Raw genomic sequence first — 15983 nt, forward strand, 5'->3', positions numbered from 1 at the left:
TTTCCTTCTCTACCTCTGCCCCTGTGTGCTGGCTCCTGTCACTGGGAGGTTGTGTACCCGTGATGTCTATATGGAATCCTGTTCTGGTGGCCAGCACCTGACCCCGCGCTCGACCCCTGAATGGCCTTTTTCTCCTGTCCACAGCCGACTGGAAGTGTTTACATAATGGGTCGAGTGCTTCCCTGCCTTATCAAAGAGATTACGCAGACCAGAATTTGCCATTTCTTCAGTGACCCAAGGCCACTGTCATGAACAGGTTGTCCTGTGTGGCACAAAGTGGTTCCTTTCGGGGCTGCTGAGGCGGAGTCCATTTGTCCCCTCACTGACTGTCCTCACCGGCCCAGCCATTCTAGTTAAGGGGCTCCTGTCGCTTTCTTGTGGTCAGCCTACCCGTCCTTTACCGGGCTTGTGTGTGTTGTAGTAGAGGCCGAACTGAAGGTGCCTGGAAGCGAGACAACCAAGCCTTTGCTCCAGCTGCACCCCTAGGTCGGAGGTGGCCTGCATCTCTTCGGAAGTAATGTGTGTGGGCCTTTTTTTCTTTTTCTTTTTTTTATTGAGTTATTGATAGGTTACAATCTTGTGAAATTTCAATTGTACATTAATGTTTGTCAGTCATGTTGTAGGTGCACCACTTGACCCTTTGTGCCCACCCCCCACCCCACCTTTCCCCTGGTATCCACTAAACTGTTCTTGGTCCATAGTTTTAAATTCCTCATATGAGTGGAGTCATACACAGATTATCTTTTCTCGCTGGCTTATTTCACTTAACATAATTCTCTCAAGGTCCATCCATGTTATTGCAAATGGAATGATTTTGTTCTGTTTTGCAGCTGAGTAGTATTCCATTGTATATATGTACCACATCTTCCTTATCCATTCATCTGTTGATGGGCACTTAGGTTGCTTCCACGTCTTGTGCGAGCCTTTTTCTTTTCAATCAAACTCTTTTGCTTTCTGATGATTTTTTCTGACTTACTATTGAAATATAGTATGATGCTTTTCTGTTTTCTAAGACATTGTTGTGCACAAATATGATTATTTCCTCAAGGGAATTTCTTGGCAGTGATATTACTGGCTCACAGACTGTGACCAGTGTGAAGGTTCGACTCAGGTTGCCAAGTGTCCTCCTTAAAGTGGGGCACAGCTCAACCTTTGCCAGCCAGCAACATCAGCGGCTCTCCCATCCTTTTCCTGGCTCTTTTTGTTTTTATGTTGACTGATTGGAAGGCAAAAAACAGTGTCTCCATGGTTTAGCTTGTACCTTCTGCTTCTGTGAGGCTGAATGAGCACTGTTTGTGTTTGTGGCTGATCTCTGCATCTGCTTTGTGCTTGTGCGAACTCCTCACATTGAGGACGCTTACCCTCATACGTCACAGAATGTTCTTCAAGTCTGTAGTTTGCCTTTTTAATTTACATGCGGGATCTTGCCGACAGTTTTTCATTTTGTGGTCAAGTCGATTTTTATTATCATGCTTTCGTCCTTTGGTGTTATGCTGTGTTTTCCACTGGTTCCTTTGTGGTTTTGTTTTTGACATTTAACTCTTTCATTCATCTAGAAGTTGTTTTGGTTACAGATGAGATAAGAATCTAATTTAGTTCTTTCAAAATGGCTAGTCAATTTTCCCAACACCGTTTGCTGAATAATTCTGTTTTTTCTACTGATTAGAAATATCACTTGTTAATTATTGTTAATTAAATACTTTAATATAATTGAGTCTGTTTCTGAAATTTCAAGTGTATTCCACTGATCTGTCTTTCCTCATAGTTAACCCAATGTTTTTATTATTTTAGCCTTATAATATCTGATTTGACTATATGGTAATAGAGGTCCCTGTTATCCTTTTTTAAAGTATTCAGATTTTTATTGGAATTGTATTTCCTTTATAAATATATCACACTACTAAGACTTTCTATTTAGGAACTGGCCTCCCTGTTCATTCAGGATAGGATGATTTCCATGTCCCTCAGGAATTTTAGACCTCTCTTATGCCAGTTACGCACATTTATGAAGTTTGTTCCTGGAAATGTTATATTCTGTATGTATATATGTATATATTCTGGCAATACAGCATCTCGGCTAAAAGTGTAGGCTTTCGAGTCAGATGACCCTGCTCTCATGCTGGACCTGCCTCTTACTTGTTATCTGTGTGACCATCTCTCTGCTTCAGTTTCCCCATCTGATAGAGGGGATAATCATATTATCTACTAAGAAGCAGGGTGAGGGTTAATGAAATACCATGAGCATAGTGCTTGGTGCTCTCCTGACAGCGAGCGAGCACTGTTCTCTTGGGGTTTCCAAGAAAGTGACAGTCATCTGTAATGATGACATTGTCCCTGTGATGCGTTCCACTTTTCATGCGTCTCCCTCCTGCCGTGTTGGGATTGGCTGTAATGACTAATGAGCCGTGAGCACTATGGTCTTGTTCCCACCTGAGCCTCTAGTGGGGTCCATGACAGTGGAGGAGGAGGGGCGGGCTGGGCCCGGGAAGGGCGCATAACCCCTAGCAGCCCGCATCAAGTCACCCAAGGGGTGACTGTCCTGCTGGTGGTCCTCAAGACCAGTTGGGTGATCTTCCAATGGAATTTTAAATTTTAATATTTATTTATTGTAACAGGTATTTGAAAATGTCTGGTTTCCCATTCGTGGTGGTAATTATAAAGTTTCCTTTTAAAGTAAATTTCTTTTTTCTGTTTTTAATTGAAATATCATTCACAATACCATAAAATTCACACTTTTGAAGTGTCCAAATCGGTGGGATTAGGCTGTTCACAGTGTTGTGCAACCGTCACCGTTGTTCGTTTCCAGAACGTTTTCATCGTCCCAAACAAGTTCTCTCCCCATAGAACGATAGCCTCCCATCCCCCCTCCATCCCCAGTCACCTTTGTTATACTTTCTGTCTCTGAATTTGCCTGTTCTTGGTACTTCCTCTAAGTGGAATCAGACAGTGTGTATCCTTTTGTGTCCATGTTATTTCACGCGGCATAATGGTTTCAAGGTTCTACCTTGTTGTGGTGTGTAACAATACTTCATTTCTTTTTATGGCTGAATAATATTTCATCGTATGTAAACCACACTTTGTTTATCCATTCATCAGTTGGATATTTGAGTTGTTTCCACTGTTGTGGCCATCATGAGTAAGGCTGCTATGAACATTTGTGTACAAGTTTTTGTGTGAACATAAGTATTCAATTCTCTTTAGTATATACTTAGCAGTGGAATTGCTGGGTCATATAATACTCTGGGTTTAACTTTTTGAGGAACCACCAAACTGTTTTCCAAAGTGGCTGCACGATGTTACATTCCCACCAGCAGTTTATGAGGGGTCCGGTTTCTCTACAATCCTCCTAACACTTGTTTTTGTCTGGCCTTTTGGTTATAGCCATGCTCATGGGTGGGAGGCGGCCCCTCAGAATTTTGATTTGCATTTCTCTGATGACCAGTGACGTCAGGCACCGTTTCATGTACTTGTTGGCCGTGTGTCTGTCTGTCTTTGGACAAGTGTCCATACTGATGCCTTGCTCACTTTTTAACTGGGTGTTTGTCTTCTCATTGTTGAGTTGTAAGAGTTCTTTACTCTGGATACTAGACACTTATCAGACATATGGTCTGCAAATATCTTCTCCCATTCTGTAGGTTGTTGATTCCACTTTCTTGATAGTGTCTTTTGACATAAAATAAATTTATATTTTAAAAATGAATTGATTTAAGGAGAAAAGAATAGGACTGACTGTACTCAGATGTGGCATAAAAATCTGAAGGTGTCATGTGAATGACTAAGGTGTGGAGGCTGTCCCCTGTGAGGCCACAGGCGCCTGGAGGCAGCGAAGAGGGTGAAGCTGAAAGGAGAAGTGCTGCCCGGGGGCGGCAGTGCGAGGTCAGCGGCTCCCCTGCTGGGTGCGCTGCGACCGTTGTGTATTCGATGGCTCGGAAGCGGTTTTGTTAAGTCAGTAATAGATACTGGATGTATTAAAATGTCTTTCCTTCATCTTTTGGGATAAGCATCAGGTTTTTCCCTTTCATCTTCTGACGATTAACCATATTAATGGGATATTAAGCCCTCCTGTGATTTCTGAGACAGACCGCTCCCGGACCTGGAACTTTGGTGACACAGAAATGAATGAGAAGGCCCACTCTGACTTCAGGGTCTCGTCAGGCAGGTTTGGTGTCACATTATCAGGAAAGGCAGAGACACAGTCAAGAGCAGAGGCTAAGAGGACAGCTTTGACAACTTGGTCTCTATTCCCTGCTTTGCCACTTAACAGCATGTGTTTTGGGCCAAGTTTCTTAAATTCTTGAAGCCAGTTTTCCCTTGGTTTGTGTGACGCTGCAGCGAGGTGGCACGGTGCAGGCGCCCAGTGAGTGAGGGGTGCGCTCTCTCCTGTCCCTGTGGTGACAGAAACACCGCAGGCAGGTGCCCAGGCGACTCTGCAGGGATCGCACAGCCTGGAGTGTTCTGTAACACCGCCCGGGGCCGCCGCTGCTTTCTGGAGGTTCAGGGCTGCTTCGAAAACTTTGTCAATTTCTTCCTGAGTCACTGGGCTGGTCAATATCTATTTCATCGTAAGTTCATTCTTCAAAGTGATGTTTTCTAAGAAAATTGCCTTTTCATGTTTATTAGTCTAGAATATCTATTTACATTTTCATATCCTCTTTATGAATAGTTTTTTCACTTTGTTCTTATTCCTAGTTTCTCTTGCATAGACTTCCAAGAAATCTATTTTATAGGGCTTTTCAAAGAAGCAGCTTTAGATAAAATAAGCCATGCTCCCGCTTTCATTTTGTAATCCATTGACTTCTACCCTTATTCATTAATTCTTCCCTCTGCTTTCCTGGGATTTTGTTTTGTGGCCCCTTTTCTGGAGTCCTGCAGTGCATGCTTCATTCATGTTCAGACGCGCCTACTTTGAATGGTAGAAAGGAGAGGCGAAGTGTGGTGACAGAGGCTGTGGGTGACAGCCCCCTCCAGCCCTGCTGTGCCGTCACCGCTGTGACATGGACAGGGTCCTCCGTGTTGAGGTGTGGGGCCACCCAGGAGGGTGTGGGCGTTCCTGCTGGTGCCAAGGCCCAGCAGGAGTTCAGCAAAGCGAAGCAGTGAACTGCTGTTGCCTCGTCCCATGGAGTTCTGATTTCTCATGGTCCCTCCAGCAGCATCCTCCGCGCCCAGACACTGAGCTGCTCCCCACAGTCACAGGCAGACAAGATGACCTGTCCTGCCTTCATGGTGCCCTTCTCACGGGGGACAGGCCTCAGGTGGTGATTATACAAATCATGAGTTAATGCAGTTGCTGTAACAGCCACAAAGGAGTGTAGAGCAGCCTGAGAGTGACAACAGAAACCCCCAACCCCGGGGAGGGAGGGGACCTTTGGGCTCTCACTTGAAGGGCAGGAAAAACTGTAAGGAAGAGCATTCCCAGCTGAGTGAACGGTGTGAGCCAAGCCTTTGAGCTGTGAAGGGGACTGGCTGGAGCCAGGGGGAGTGCACGCTGAGGCTGGCGGGGCCCTGTGTGAGGATTCAGAATGGGACCTCTGAAGGCCCATCTGTATCTGGGAAGGGTTTGTCCTTATTTTCTATGTGCTTTGTAGTTTCAGTTCAGATATATAATTTTGCCGTAGTTATTTAAGAGTATGCTTTAAAATTTCCAAGTGTTCAGAAATTTTTGTTTTAACTATTGCAGTCAATTTCTAGTTTAATGAATGATTACCTGAGGACGTGACCTGCAGAGTTTCTGCCTTTTTGAATCTGTGACTCCCTTTCTTCATTGCTTGAGGTATGATTACTTTTATAAATGTCCCGTGGCAGGTGAGAAGGTATTTCTGTCATGTTCCGCGTTCTGGACCAGCCTCTCTGGGTGGTTTTGGGTCCAGTCCAAATCCACTGTATGCTTGTGTGCATCTGTCCTCAGCACCACCTCTGGTCCTCTCCCCTTCCCCCGGGACGCCTTGCCAGTGTTGTTAATCCACTCAGGGCCACAGGGCCCACCTGCCCCTGCACCCCCTGCACCCCCATCCCACACCCTGGCCCTCTTGTTTGCATTTGACTGAAGTACCTGTCAGGGGGTTATTTTCAATTTTTGAACATTGGAATTATTTTTACATGTCTTCTGCTTTCTGCCCATATACGTGTGTGTATTTTACCCATTGTGATTGGCATTATTTTGCTTTTCCAGTTTCGGGTCATGTTGTGGGCATAGTTACCCATGCTGAAAGAACCCACCCGTTGTGATTGAGGCCCTCTGGGCCATTCCAGGGTGTGAGCCTGTCACTTGTGGGCCCTGGGGGCCGGTTCCAGCATTTTGTGATGAGAAATCCCGCTGTCACAAATGTCTTTGGACAAATCCCCTTTTAACCCTCAGGCTGCTTTGGGTTCACGTTCCCCACTGGCCTGGGTCTCCCTGCTCCCCGCCCTGCGCCCTCCACGTGGTTCTGAGTGGCCGGTTACACCTTCCTGTCTTCCCCACCGCCCTGCCGACACAATTTTTAAGTCTTTGCTCAGTGACTGTGTGTGTGTAGTGGGTCCTTGAAGCCATTTTAATGTTCACCCTTTTAGCCGGTGGCACGTTTCCCTGTGCAGCTCACCCTCTGGGTTCCCCACGGTACGGACCGTGAGGGTCTCGTCACTGACATGTTAATTCTTTGCTCATCTCACACAGGATGTTTTGACTCCCCCCATTCCTCAGCCTTTTAAGGCCAGAGCTTTGTTGCTTTGTCGTCAGGTTGGGACTAGAAGGCCGCGCACGTTTCCTCTCTCCTGCTACACTCAGTAAGTGCCTGCTCGTTGTGGTGTGTCTGGGGGCTGAAGCTGAAGGGAGGCTGTGAGGAGATGGGCTAGGAGGAGGGACAGGGGTGTGAGGGAGATGGAGGCTCTGAGCCACCCCGGTGGTCCCCAGACCGTGGCGGGTGTGTGTGAAGTGAGGCAGGCTCTGCTCACATTCCTCGGAATGAGTAGAGGACCCTGTTCTCAGCCTGACCTGATGCTCTGTGACCCTGAGCAGGTTTCAGCCTTCTCTGAACCTCAGCTTCTCATCTGGACCTTGCTGGAAAGGGGCTTCTCAGCTCCTCAGGCTGACGGGGGGGTCCAGGGGCCCTCTCCCCATGAGAAGCCGGGACAGGACTCCTGGACGATGACCGTAGAGCTTGTGGGGGGCGCTCCCACTTGACCCGCCGCCAGCCCAGGGAGGGCAGAGCGTGGTCTGAGAACAGTGGGTGCTACAGGCAGCGGGCTGGGAGGGTGGCCAAGGGTCCAGGGTGGGCTTCGTGTACCCCTGGGGCTCTGGTGATTTAGACTTGTCCTCCCTGGAACTCAGACTCTGGGGTGAGAGTTCGTGCGAGGAGAGAGGCTGGTGGGGGCACGGTGCTGCCGACTTCCGGTTCCCAGGAAGATTCCACAGCTGCCGATGGCGGAGAGACCCGAGGACCGCAGGTGAGGCCGGGGGCGCGTCTGTGAGCCCGTGCGGCAGGGGCACAGCAGACCTGGAGGGCCATTGGTCTGTGAGCGAGGCCAGAGTGCTCAGAGTTCCCCCTAGTTCTTAGATTTCCTGTTCTGATGAAAAACTTAAGATTTTTGCCTTTAATTATAAAAGTAATCTGCATAGCGTTAAAAATTCACGCCACGGAGAAGGTATAAAATGAAAGTAAAATCCTCTCCCCTCACCCAGCCCAGCCCTACTACACAGAGGGAGCCTCTCCGGTTTCTTAGAATCTTTCTGGAACCTTGTATACACACACACAGGCTTGTCACTGCTGACGCCGTCCTAGAACAAGCAGGATTGTAACTGGTTCAGTTTGCCTGTCTGACTTCACGCGCTCCGGCAGTGGGACGTGCAGCCCGCACAGCGGGAAACACGTGGACATGGAGCCGAGGGGACATGTGTCCCCCCCGGCTGCACTGTGAAAGGGCGTCAGGGTGGGGAGGCTGAGCCTGGGAGAGAGGGAGGTGCGGAGCCGCCGCAGGTGTTTCTTTTACTGGATGTGGCTCATGGCCGCGTCCAGGTTTTGCTTTTCACCTTTGAGTCTGTGAGAAAAGGAGCAGGAAAAAGCAAAAGGCGCTGGTGGCGGCACACCCAGCACTGCTGGGCCGGGGTTCAAGTCCCCGTGGCGTCCCTGCTTCTTTCCTGCTTCCGCTCCAGGCCCTTGCCCACCCCCCCATCAGGGGCTTCCTGGTCCCCCAGGAGAGAGGTGTCAGGGTGGGGTGCCTGGGGCCCTCTCCCAGGAGCACTCCTGCTCACCCCCGTGGGGCAGTGGGGCCAAGACGAGAGGGCAGGGTCCTGCGGGTCCTCTCAGGAGCTGCCCGTCCCCTGGGCCACATGTAGCAGGTGAATTAGCACCATCTGCCCACTCCTGTGGGAAGGGGAGGAGGAGAGCCTGGGACCTCCGAACCCCAAGGCTGAGGGGCCCTGGAGTGACCACACTCCTCAGGGTGTGCTCCCCACCTGGCCTCTCCATCCCGGGCTCCCAGGATCAACTCACCACCACCCTCATCTCTGACTCCGAGGACCAGGATGGCTCTTCCAGGGAGGACCGGGTGGATGAGGTCAAAGGGGAAGTGGTCTGGCTAGAGGCTAGTAGGTCCAGAGTGGCCCTGGGGGAGCAGGAAGAGAAGGACCAAAAACAGGCCCTGGTGCAGGAAATGCAAATGATGGTCGGTGGCAGGAGGGGCCAGGGTGGGCACTGCGGTCTGAGCCTGTACTCCAGGCACCTGGGACCTGGAGGGGGATCCAAGGAGACCCCCCCGCCCCCTGGCCCCACGGCTTGGGACCCAGCAGGAGCAGTGTGCTGTGATCTTAAGCTCCCTCGCAAGCTCACAGCGGCTGCCTCCTCCTTCAGTCTCTGACATTCTCTGCTCCTCTCCCAGCTTGGGCCAGCCTCCCCATCCCTCCCACCCCCCAAGAAAGAGGTCAGAGGGTCACAATCCACTTCCTTGGCCATCATGCTGATGCTTCAGCACCTTGGAACAGGGCTGCTGGGCTCCAGCCTGACCCCATGATTCCCCAGGGGCCCCTTCCATCACTGCAATCATCTCTTCCTTTAACAGCCCGCCTCCCAGAGGGAACAGCTCACCCACTAGCCAGACGTCTCCCTCTCTTCTCACCTGGAGCTTGCTGTGGGTGGTCCTTGTAGATACGGTGGGTGATGTTGGGCACCTGGAAGCATCTCATAAAGTGGGGCAGGTTGGGTGGGAATGGGGGGTCTGAGAAGGGTAGAGATGACAAGGCAATTCTCCCTAGGCCTCATCCCCCCAGAGCTGAGGACCTGTCCCCTCGAAGAGTCTGCAGAGGGGCAGGGCACTAGTTGGCCAAGCCACCTTCAGATTCCAGGTCAAGGGCCTCCCGTCTCCCTAAGTTTAGAGTCAAGACAAGATAGTTCACCCTGGGACCCCAATGTCCAGCACAGGGCCCAGCACTGAGTAGGTGCTCAATAGGCATCTATGGAATGAAGGAAGAAATGAATGTATGAAGAAAGAAAGCAGGGCCACAGCTGCTGTGGGTCTTTAGGTGGCCCTCTGAGAATGACCTCTCCCTTCTTTAGGCCAGGAAGTCCCACATAGATCTCTGAACAAAGGAACAGCATTCTAAGTGACTTACGTGGATCTTCATTTTATCCTCCCAACAGCCCTCTGAGGTCAGGTGCAGCGTTAGCTCTATGTTGCTGAAACTGAGGTTGGGAGAGGCTAAGTGACTAACTCGAGGTCACACTAGCAGTTAAGTGGCAGGGCCAAAATCAAACCCAGGTTCACTGACTTCCATGCCTGTGTTCTTCTCAGCATGCCACACGTCCTTGAATTAGAAACCACAAGAAGGGATGGGAGAGGGAGGCTACGGCAGCAACACAGGCCTGCTGCGGGCATCCATGCCCTTGGTCCTCTCTGCGCTTCCCTTTCTCCCATCTGGGAAGGCCCTGCCCTAGTTGTGGGGGTGGGTACCAAGGAAACAGAGGCCTCTACTTCTGGGCCCTACCACAAGCCTGAGGTAGATGCCAGCCCTGGGGGATCTTACCACAGGTCCTGTTTCCACCAGGCAGACCACAGGTTAAGGCAGGAGTCCATGGAGTGTGGGGGTAGGGCTCTTCTACAAATTCCAAGGGCCAAGGTGATGGATACTGCTGCCCTCACAGTACCCTTAGAGGTCCCCCAACCTGCAAGCTACCTCATGTCCTGGGCTCACATGAGGTGGAGGTGCCAGGCATTCAAGATGAGACATTGTGTGTGTTTGGGGGCTTTGGGATGCTTCTGGGAGCAGCAGGAGCTCCACAGACAGCACTCAACCACAGGCTCCACCATGGTAGGGTGATTAGGCAGCCCCCGGGTCTGTGTCTGAAGCAAAGAAACAACCATCTTCCTCTCAGCCGCTGGCCTCCAGGGATGGGCAGAAACTCAACAGGTGAAAGGAGAGCATGCCAGGTGGGGAGCAAAGCAGCAGCAAAGGCCTGGAGCTAGAAAAGCATTGAGTTCAGTTCATCAGGAGCCCGGGAGACTGGTGGGACACGAGGCTGGAAAAGGGCTGGGCTCTGATGAGCCTGCTTCTCCAGAGCATCTGCGGGGCTCAAGTGAGGAGATGCATTTGAAGAATTCTGAAAAAATGTCTGGATCACAAGTCTAACTCAACATATTTCCATTTTATTTACTTATTAACAGTAATTTATGTTTCGCTTACTCTGTGCCAGACATTGTTCTAAATATATATAATTCTCACAACAATGAGTAGGTTCTATTATTTCCATTCTCAGATAAGAAACCTGAGGTACCAAGATGACGTGACTTGCCCAAGGTCATACAGATTGTATGTCATGGAGTTGGGATTTGAACTCAGTCTGGCTCCAAAGTCTGAACCATCACACCAGGCCAAGATCTAAGGTTTTCAATATTTAAAAGTCTATCTTTCTGGGACAGGCTTTTTCCCAGCTTTCCCCAGTTTTGGTTTTATGCTAAGTGGGAGTCATATGTATTTCTTTCAATCTTACAAGACAGTAATTATTTCTACCCAGCTTCACAGAAGAGAAGAGTTAGGCCGGGAGAGAGTAAATTCTGAGTTGGGTTTCAGACCTAGATTTTGTCTTAAGGATCTTCTTCGAGTATTTTTCTTTCCAACAGCCCCCCACCCCCACCCCACCCATCGCTGGACTAGGCCTGATGGCTACAATGGGAGAGGCAAAGCGGGACGGGTTGGGGGTCCGAGGCTCTGGGACGCACTGATCCTGGTCAGTCTCATCTCCCCCGCTGTAGCTGGAGCCACCTGGGACGTCCCGGGCCGCCCGCTCCCGGGTTGCGCCCTCTACATCCTGGCCGCACCTGAAGCCCCGCCGCGGGACCGTCTGCCTCGCGCACCCGTCGCCAGCCCGCTCGCTAGCTCTGCACCCTAACTCTGTGCTTAAACAGAGATGTCCACCTCGAATGAGAAAACCGAGGTTCCAGCGGAGCACTCTGCTCCAAGGTCCCGACAAATAGCTAGGCTTCCGTCCGAGCGCTAGGCGAAGCGGCTCGCATCCTCTGCCGCGTGCCAGGCCGGCAGGGAGCCCGCTTTCCACCTCTGCGGGACCGACCGGAGCGCAGTCGTCACTATCTCAACCCGCCCCTCTGAGAGGCTCGGCGCGCCCTGGACAGCTCCTGCGCCTGCGCAGACCGCGGAGGGGCGTGGCGAGGAGGACGGGGGCGTGGCCTTGGAGGAGGGCGTGAGGCGGCGCGGGGCAGTGACGCAATGCGCCCCTAGTGGCGGGTGTCGCCCTCGCTGTGTACCCTGGGGATTCGGTTTCCATGGTTACGGCGGCGCGAGGCAGAGTCCCAGGTAAGATCCCCGTAGAACTGAAAGGTGACACCTGAGGGACTGCAGCCAACGGGGCTCGGGAGAACGGAGAAGCAGGGCCGGACCCCGGGCCGGCGGGAGGCCCGGCCCGCCCCGCGCGTGTCCCTCCTGCGCGCTCTGGTCCTCTCTACCCCGCGGGTCCCGTAGGATGCTGTCCCGTCCACAAGCGCCCTTCGGCCCCACGAACTGTCCTGGACTCCCACGCCCCTCCTCCTGTCTCCCCCAGCTGCTGACCTCACTCTTCTCCGTCCTCAAGTCGCCAACATGCAGCTGTTTGTCCGCGCCCGGGAGCTGCACACTCTTGAAGTGACCAGCCTGGAGACAGTTGCCCAGATCAAGGTGAAGATAAGAGTGTATCCCTGAGCGTCCGTAACCCACGGCCCTTTGCCTGTCCTCCTCTGGCTTCCTCGGAGAACATTCTTGACTCTTCCTTTCTTCCTTAAGCCTATGTAGCCTCCTTGGAGGGCCTCACCCCTGAAGATAAGGTGGTGCTTCCGGCGGGTTCTCCCCTACGGGATGAAGCCGCCCTGGGTCAGTGTGGGGTAGAAGCCCTGACGACCGTGGAAGTGGTTGGCCCTATGCTAGGAGGTGAGTGAGGATACAGAGGCCCCAAACTGGTGCCCAGGGACTATTCATGACTTATTTTGATTGCCCTGCACGATGTCTAACATTTTTTGTTTTAATTCACAATATCTAAAAGTCAGCCGATTTTTGTGTTAAAATTCATGGCTGGCTTTGCTTCCAAAATTGGGAAGATCTGGCGACAATGGGCCTGTGGTCCCACATACCAATAGCTGACTAGTGCCAGCCGCCTTTGGACAGTTCTGCAGTTTGCTGCAGTCCCCACTCCTTCCTGTTGCTCCTCACAACCAGTGTCAGGTACCATTTAGCATCAGGCTTGTGCTGATGTTTCTCTTATAGTAAAGAAAAGTGAACTCTCTTTTTGTACCTATGTCTCTATGAAAAGTGGGAAAACGAAAGATGAATTGAGAGCGTCGCATGTTTCAAGAAAAGTGGGAGCGAGCGTATTTCTTTGTGGAAGTAAAGAATAGCCCTATGTGTTTAATATGTAACCAAACTTTGTCGGTGTCAAAAGAATACAACTTAAGACACCATTATGAATCAAACCATAGTAAGACTTTTGACTGGTATACAGAAAAGATGCGTGATGAAAAACTTAGGGAACTAAAAAAAGGACTAAACTTTCTCCAGCATTTATGATCGAATGCAAGTAAAATAAGTGATGCTGCTGTGAAATGCAGTTATGTAATAAGTGAAAAAATTGCCGGGGCATCAAAACCTTTTACAGATGGTGAGTTTATCAAAGACTGTCTATTGCGTGCAGCTGAAATCATGTGTTCGGAACAGAAACAAGCATTTGCAAACATAAGTCTAACTGGAAATACTGTTGCTCAGCGAGTAAAAGATATGGCTGAGAACTTACAGGACAAGTTGTGAGAAAAAGTGAAGTCATTTGTGACATTTTCTATTGCAGTTGATGAGAGCACATACATAAATAATACAAGCCAGTTAATTATATTTATCTGTGGTGTTGATGAGAATTTTGACATCACTGAAGAACTTTTGGACGTGGTACCCATGACAGACCCAACATCTGAAAATGACTTATTTTTATATGTTGAGAAAAGTCTTGAAAAGTTTAATGGTGACTGGTCAAAATTAGTGAGTGTGACCACAGACGGTGCTCCTGTGGTCTGTGAGAACACTGGACTTGTTGCAAAACTTAAGTCCAAGGTCAGAATGTTTTGCAAGGAAGCAGAACTTAAATCCATTCACTGCATTATTCACCAGGAATTGTCTTGAACCAAAAAGTTAAAACCAGAACATGTCATGGATGTGGTGATTAACACAGTGAAGTGGATACGTTCCCGTGGCTCCAGCCACAGACAGTTCGGTGCTTTGCTTGAGGAACTGGCTGCGCGATATGGTAATCTCCTTTACTATACAAAGGTAAGGTGGCTTAGTCGTGGCATGGTGCTGAAGAGATTTTTTGAATTGATAAAAGAGATGGATTCGTTCATGTCATCCAAGGGGAAATCCCTTCCCCAGCTCACCAGCAAAGACTGGCTCAGAGACCTGGCCTTTTTGGTTGACATTACAAACCATCTAAACATTTTGAATATTTCTCTGCAAAGACATTCACAAGTAGTTACACAAATGTATGGTACAGTTTGCTCTTTCCTAGCAAAATTGAGTCTTTGGGAAACTCATTTGGCAGTAAATAATCTGGCACGCTTTCCTACACTGAAGTCAGTTTCCAGAAATGAAAGTGATGGCTTAATCTACATCCTCAGAATTGTAGAGTTGAAGATTGAATTCCAAGAAAGGTTCTTTGATTTCAAACGCTATGAAAATGAACTCACATTGTTTAGCTCACCTTTTTCAATTAACATTGACAGTGTTAATGAGGAATTACAAATGGAAGTTATTGAACTACAGTGTAATACGGTACTGAAAACTAAGTATGATGCCACTGGAATACCAGAATTCTACAAATACCTCAGCAAGAGTTACCCTAGGTATAGAAACCACTGTGCAAAGATTCTGTCCATGTTTGGAAGCACCTGTGTCTGTGAACAGCTGTTTTCTGTTATGAAATTGAGTAAAACTAAATTTCGCTCCCAGTTAAAGGATACAAGATTGAATTCAGTTCTGCACATTGCAACTCGAAATATGAGACCAGACATTGACATCCTGGTGCAGAAAAAAAGGTGTCAGGTTTCAGGTTCCAATTCAAGGGAGTAACAGATTATGAAATAAAATTTTAATAATTAAAGATTTCTGTTTTTTGATATGTATTTTAAAATTTTATATTTGAAATATCTAGTATTATAAACTTTGTATATTACGTGCTGGCACTGTGGTTCAATAAAAAAATAAGTTTAGGTGGGTTTTTTCTCCAGGCATTTGATTTTTCATAAACCTGGCCCATTGTACTTTTTTTTTTTTACCTACTTGGCTGACCAACAGTAGTTTGAGACTTCTGCCTAATAGAGTTAGTTACCATGACTAGTTTTTGGTTTTTTTGCTGAGGAAGATTCGCCCTGAGCTAACATCTGTTGCCCATCTTCCTCTATTTTGTATGTGAGCTGCCACCACAGCATGGTCACTTATACATGAGTGGTGTAGGTCCACGCCTGGGGACCAAACCCGGGCCACCAAAGCTGAGTGCACCAAACTTAACCAGTAGTCTGCTGGGGCTGGCCCCCATGATTAGTTTTTATGGATTTTTTACTTATCTCAAGCCAGGGAAAAACTCACTTGCTGCCTTGAGAAAAATGTGCCTGAGCTGTAGAATTTCTGTGGATGTTGGAGCCAGGTTGTGCTAGTTATCAATTTATTGCCTCTCAGCTCCAAATTCAGCCTTCATTGTCTGCTCTCCAAAAGCGGATCTGAGCCCTTTAAATATCTTTCCTCTGACAGCAGGCATGATATTAAATTTTGTCAGTAGAGGGCACTGGAGACACATTGCAGAAGAAAGGCGTTTTCTTTCCTGCTTTGCCCACTTGGCAGGCCTCTGCAGTGTAGGTGGCTTCTCTTGCGCCAGGCTCCTGCAGTGCCCAGCAGTCAGCAGCACCCAGGAGCCAGCAGCGTACCCCTTCAGGCAGTTTTGTAATGGAGTCCTTCTGCTGAGACACTTCCCCTTGAACAGCTTTCCCCAGTACCCTAAAGGGCAGATTTCCAGCAAATTCTGTCAGTGTGGCACTGCAGTAATTTCTCTGCTATTCTATAATCCTGAACCATGTCCTAGCCAACAAGGCCTGGATTACAGCCCTTCAGTGGGGAGCCTTTTCCTTGGGCATCTGCTCAGCCCTGGGGTAGTGGCCACTCCTTATACCTGCTATTTCTTCAGAATTCTTCTTACAAACCAGTTCCTTTTTATTTCAATCACTTGTTGTAGTTAATAACTTTTATATTAAATCACTGTTCAAATTACTGTGTGGTTTCTGTCTCCTGCTTGGATCCTGACTGATATAAGCCCTATTTCTTAGCTGTCTTGGGATTCCCCCCAAAATAAGAACATTTGGATTCTGGGCAACAAAGAGGACAGATGTCCACACACACAGGCCTTGGCCTTTCCCTGGGTCAGTGAGTCACCTAATGGAACAGATGTCCCTGGGAGCCATTACACTTGATTAGGCATACCGACTCTTATTGTGGTTAT

The 15983-nt window shown here is 49.1% G+C and overlaps 2 long non-coding RNA genes across 2 annotated transcripts; both read left to right on the forward strand.

Moving 5' to 3' along the window:
* The first annotated feature begins 5126 nt into the window (after positions 1–5126).
* LOC103542224 (uncharacterized) lies at positions 5127–7603 on the forward strand. The gene is made up of 2 exons (XR_542656.2): positions 5127–6762; positions 7307–7603. It is a non-coding gene; the product is annotated as an uncharacterized lncRNA (long non-coding RNA).
* Positions 7604–10068: 2465 nt separating this feature from the next.
* Positions 10069–15754, forward strand: LOC139074507 (uncharacterized). The gene is made up of 3 exons (XR_011524161.1): positions 10069–11779; positions 12024–12136; positions 12242–15754. It is a non-coding gene; the product is annotated as an uncharacterized lncRNA (long non-coding RNA).
* Positions 15755–15983: the final 229 nt, after the last annotated feature.

The sequence above is a fragment of the Equus przewalskii genome, chromosome 11 (assembly GCF_037783145.1).
Source record: "Equus przewalskii isolate Varuska chromosome 11, EquPr2, whole genome shotgun sequence".
NCBI classification, from domain to species: Eukaryota; Metazoa; Chordata; class Mammalia; order Perissodactyla; family Equidae; genus Equus; species Equus przewalskii.